The sequence below is a fragment of the Monodelphis domestica genome, chromosome 1, assembly GCF_027887165.1.
Source record: "Monodelphis domestica isolate mMonDom1 chromosome 1, mMonDom1.pri, whole genome shotgun sequence".
Taxonomy (NCBI): domain Eukaryota; kingdom Metazoa; phylum Chordata; class Mammalia; order Didelphimorphia; family Didelphidae; genus Monodelphis; species Monodelphis domestica.
The window spans coordinates 721,975,103-721,981,102 of record NC_077227.1 but is presented as its reverse complement, the minus strand read 5'-3'; positions in this window follow the sequence as shown (position 1 = coordinate 721,981,102).

The following is a 6,000-nucleotide window of genomic DNA, read 5'->3' as shown; positions in this document are numbered from 1 at the left end:
AACCACGTTTTCCAGGAGAATAGGGCTCCAGAAATCCCTTGGAATATGCCGTGGTTACCTAGCAGACGATCCAGGGAATCTTGAACTCCTGGCACAGTCAGAGATTTAGAAGTAGAAGAGACTTTTGGCATCATTGAGTCCAAACAGATCCTTTTTAACTCTCATCTTCCAAGACTGATAACCCAAACATAACTTTAAATTTTGTCAGGAATACATTTAATTCAACAAATAAGTTCTATATGCAAACTGCTATCAGACTCAGGAATATAAAGAAGACACAAAGGAAACAGTTTCTTACCTTCAAGGAATTTACTGGGAGATGGATGCAACAGAAACAGAGAGAAGTGGCTACAAAATAACATCAGGCATGACAGGATGCTAACTTGGGGAGTGGGGCATTGGGGAAGATCTCTGGTAGGAAGTGGGATTTGCCTTAAAGGAAATTTCAGGATTCTAAGAGGGTGTCTGAGGTGAGGAGGAGAGCATCCCAGGCATGGGTGGGCAGCTTGTGCAAAGGAAGGAGAGATCATACATCAGGCTTAGGAAGTCCCTAGTAGTTGGGTTTTATGGGAAGTGTTGATGAAGCAGGTTCAACGGCTGAGATGGCAACGCAGCAAAGCACTGTGGAGTGCTCAGGGCGTGTTGGAGCACAAAAGACAACACGGCCATCCAATGCAGCTGAGGAAGTCTCCAGGTGTAACGACTTTTCATGCCACTGGACCCAGGCTTCCAACGCCAAAAGAGTGGGACTGTCTCTGTGCATCGACTTTTCCACTTAAATCTCCTTCACGCACAAGTGTTTTTGTGCACACTCATCTACATCACAGATGAAAACGGACAAAGACAATCGTCATCCTTGGTTACCAAGAGACTACTACTACAATGAAGCAGGATGAAAAACTTTGAGACAAGAAAGCAGGATCCAGATCACAGAACACTCTAAAAGCCTGGCTGAGGAGTGTGTATTTTATTCAAAGTCCAGAGGCAACCCCAGATTTCCTTTTGACATGTCCCAACAGCATCTCACCTCCATGCTGCTTTAAAGTTTAAAGCATGAAATGCAGTGATTGTGGGTGATAGCATATGCAATTTTCTAACTTTTTAGTAGCTTACTGCTTAACAGAAAGAATATGTGTTTTTATTTTAATAACTTGGAACATCCAGGTGAATTAAGTTTTGTTGTCTGATCATGTTGTCTTCACTGACACATTTATGAACCACAACAGTTCTTTTGTAGTGTAAGCTAGAGCACTAAATTTGCACTCAGGAATGTCTAAACTCAAACCTAGCCTCAGATACTTTCTACTTCCTTTGTGACCCTGGACAAGTTACTTAACCCTGTTTGCCTCAGTTTCCCTATATGCAAATTGGAAGAAAATGAGAGACTTAGAACATTTAGCAGTTCATAAAAATGGAGGTTTATTTAGCTGTAGCAATGAAAGTCCATTAAGTGAGGATACAAAACCTAGCTTCAACAGAGGAGCAGAGGAGGCTCAGTCATCTCCATGAAGAAATATTTGGGTAAGCAGAGAAAGGAATGGTACCTCAAGGGACAGTGACATATACACCAAGGCAAAAGGACACTGGGCGGCTGCTAAGTGCTGAAGTGGATAGAGCACCAGGCCTAGAGTCAGAAAGGCTTGAGTTCAAATCCAGCTGTGACACTTACTGACTGTGTGACCCTGGGCAAGTCACTTAACTTTTTACCTCAGTTTCCTCACCTGTAAAATAAGCTAGAGAAGGAAATGGCAAACCCCTGTATTAGTTTTGCCAAGAAATACCTAAATGGGGTTGTAAAGCATTGGCTATGACTGAACAACAAAAGGCATTGATTCCACATGAGCTGACCTCTTTTATGACCTTAGGCCACCAAGAAGCTAGGTCAATGGCAATGTGAACCATAAGCTTACAGAGTCTCAGGAACAATGTCTTCACTTTATTTAGGAAAGCCTGTTAATATTTTTTTACCCTAGTTGTGTCAAGATGATGAATGTCTTCTAGAGAACCTTCCAACATTTAGATGACTTTGGGGTATTAGTGGACAAGCCTCCTTTTAGGGATTGAGGAACCCTAGCATAAGCAGCACTAGGAGTGGAGAGTTGGGGCAAGGCTAAACTACACCTTGTGTGTGTGTGTGTGTGTGTGTGTGTGTGTGTGTGTGTGTATTTCCCAAGCTATACAGAGACATTAAAGCATCTCCCAATGATACCAAATCTTGGGTCCCTCACATCCTTTCTGAGTTGTTGTCAGAAGGAGACCTGTGCTGTTTTTTTCAAGGTATAAGGGGGCATCTGCAGGGGCAGGGACCTCAAGGCTGGGACAACTCTGCACCAAGGATCTTTTAGTTTTAGTACCTTTTCTTGGTTACTTCCCTTTCATCCTGTATATAGCTCATTTATACATATTTTTTGCTTGTTATCTCCTGTGAGCTCCTTGCGATCAAGGATTGCCTTTTGCCTTTCTTGTATCCTCTGCACTTAGCACAGTGCCTGGCACATAAAGGGTGCTTAATAAATACCTACTGATTGAGAAATGGTCACCTATAACTACCAAAAGCAGCATATCCTTACTAAATCTTTCCAGAGGTTGGATCCAAGAAACCTATAGACTTGAGTCATCCTCCTTTGCAGGATGACATTGATTCATTTCAGACTTGGTTATCTGGGAGGCAAGATACCTACCCTGACAGGGCCATGATGGCAAAGAAAATGAGGAAAAGGTCATTTTGTCTCTTGGAGGCAGGTTAAAGACTATCTGGTTTTCTGAGTGGTGGGTCCTCAGAATGGCATGAGGAGCCCTGCTGGCCAGAAGTTGTTGCTTTATCCATTGCTAGGGGATTTCATGATCTACAATCCTCCACAACATGGTATCATGACCTCGTCTGGCAAATGGACCCATTTCTTATCATCTGCCATTTTCAAAACAGCGTCAGCCTGGCTGTAGGTTTCTATAGTGGACACATAATATTTCCCGTGGGTAGATATGGGTTCTGATGTATCCCATGGCATCTATGCAATAGAAAGTATATTTCTTCATTGGAATTGATCCCAAAGGCGGAGAACCTTTGATTGTTCATTCCTGTTCTGTCCAGGTATTAAGCCCATCACCACCAATAATCAGAGGTGAAGATCTTATCTGACCCATCATTCAAGGCTCTTTTACTACTGCCTAGATAGCTTGCACTTTAGCCCACTAGAAGAACATATTTGAATTCTTCCTCCCTCCACTCCAAACATTCAGAGTGACTAATAACTAGATTAAGGTGGTGAAAGCTCGGTGGCATATGGCTTTCTTGTAGTGGATCAAGCCATTGGTGAACCATGAAAAATATTCCTCTTCATTAGGAGGAGCCCTGTCCTCACAGGCTACCATAGAAGGTAGAGTGGAGGCTTCAACGTTTGGCAAAGCTGCAACTTGTTCATGAAGAGGGCTAAAACCCCAGGAAGTGTGGTTTTGAATTGACCATATCCACCTAATAATAGAAGTCTTCTTTTCCCTACCCAGCTTGGTACAGGTACCATCTTACATTAGTAGTAGTAGTAGTCTCTCGGTAACCGAGGATGAAGATTGTCTTTGTGCATTTTCATCTATGATAGATGAGTGTGCACAAAGACACTTGTGCATGAAGGAGATTTAAGTGGAAAAGTCGATGCACAGAGACAGTCTCACTCTCTCGGTGTTGGAAGCCTGGGTCCAATGGCACGAAAAATGACACCTGGAGACTTCCTCAGCTGCATTGAATGGCCGGGTTGTCTTTTGTGCTCCAACATGCCCTAAGCACTCCATAGTGCTTTGCTGCGTCGCCATCTCAGCCGTTGAACCTTCTTATTGGTTTCTTCCACCTGTTCAGCCGAAGCAGTCTTCACATGCTGGGTGAGCAAAGCCTTAGTTCACCAGGGGTCAATGACCTGATGGTTACCCTCATAAGGTTTAGCTGGCCATACTCAGTTCATAACAGGCAACTCTAGGCTTATGCCTAGGAAGTCATTGGTCGGTCTCCAAATACACCCAAAGATTTACAGCAGCACTTTTGTGAGAGTAAAGAATTAGAAACAAAGTAGATGTCCATCAACTGGGGGATAGCTGAACAAATTGTGGCAATGAATATAATGGAATATTACTGTGGCAGAAGAAATGATGGGGATGAATACAGAAATACCTGGAAAGGTCTAGGTGAACTGATCTATAGTGAAATAAACAGAGTCAAGAAAAAAATATAGACACTGATAATTTCAATATAGATGAGAACAATAGTATATGCAAAAAAGTGAATGTAACAGAGTATAAAAATCAAGCAGGATTTGATTGAAAAGATAGATATGAGAGACCCTAATCCATCCCCTTGGTCCACAAATTATAGGCAGGCACTGCACGTGTTTTCAGACTTTTTTTGATGTATCAATCAGTTGTATTGATTCTTTTTCCTCCATAAAATATACTATTTGTTATAATGGGTTGACTCTCTAGGGCAGTGAGCAGGAAGGGAAACTTGGTGTAACTATGATGATATAAAAAATAAGAGACATCAATAAAAAAAAAAACCAACCTAAAAAAAGAAGGCAACCCTGGGAAAAGGGTGATAGCATGATTTTGCATCATCCATTCAATAAAAAGGGGAAAGTATTCTGGTGGTCAATAGTATTAGATGCAAGAGAAAGGCCAAGGATGATGAAAACCTACAAAAGACCATTCGTATTTGCAAGTAAAAGATTGGTGGCAATTTTGGAAAGAACAGTTTCAATGAAATGAAGAGCCTGGAAGCTAGATTGCAAGTTGTTTTGCTTTGAGAAGCATTCATTATCTCGCCTCCTTTGGATCACTTGTGCTTGGCCTTGACAAGGAGGACTGGACTGCCTAATTAACAGAGACTTGAGGAAGGAAGAGTGACAGATGACGTCAAGGATTTTTGAGAAGAAAAGAAGGGGGAAAGGGAGGTCTCTGGTCATTGATGATTAAATATTTTGATGCACATACCCTGGTATGTCAAGTTGATTTGGTAAAAAAACTGATCTTGGGAAGTTAAGAAATCCTATTGGAATACAGCTTGAAAATGAAGTTCACAATGTCTGAGAATATTCAGAATATAATAAAAATGCCATGTAGGCTGTCTGTGCAAGAAAAGGCAACAAACATTTGTTTTCTATAATGTGCCAGACACTATGCTAAACAAACACTGGGGAAATGAAATAGAAGCAAAAAAGAAGATAGTTCCCGACCTCAGGTAGCTTCCATTCCAATGGAAGAAGGCAATAATCCATGAAGGAGAGCTGAGAAGTTTGGGGATGAACATAAAATCTTAATGCAGGAAGGGAATGAAGTTAGTAAATGACCTGGGAGGAACTCACCAGTGGGGTCAGATGGCTACCATATGGAAGGATATTCCGTGGTGAGAAGACCACAAAGATGGATGGATATGCTACAGGAAGGAGGTCCCAGGCACTAAGAGAAGTTCCAAGGTGAGGCATGAAAGGCAGAGGCAGAGCAGGGAGGAGAAGGAAGGCTTTAAAAGACAATGAAGTGTTTAAATGAGAAATTTAGTGAAAATATAAACCTTACTGCTGCACTCTACTCAAGTGACTTGTTTTCTTTGTAAAATCTCTTAATGTTAGCTTATTTTTATGAGACTTCATTTATACCATTGATCTTTGGTTTGGAACTGGGATATCATCTGGCTCCAGGCAATTGGTCTGCTAACCTAACCTATCTATGGATGCAGGACATTCCAGTAAGTGGGATACTCCAAGTGAATTTTACATTACAATAATGTTCACTCCATGAATAACAAACTTTAGATGCAGACGTGTAGGGAAGAGAATATAGAGTAAAACAGAAATTCAGGCCATGAACAACGTGGGTATCTTCGATCTTTGTAGAAACTCATGATGACATGTGCAAGAGAGGTTCTCACAGTCTAACCCAAAGCCCTCCTCTAGAAGATGGCCAGGCAAGGGAAGTAAGCAAAACCAGGAGAACGCTGAACAAAATTACAGCAATAATGTC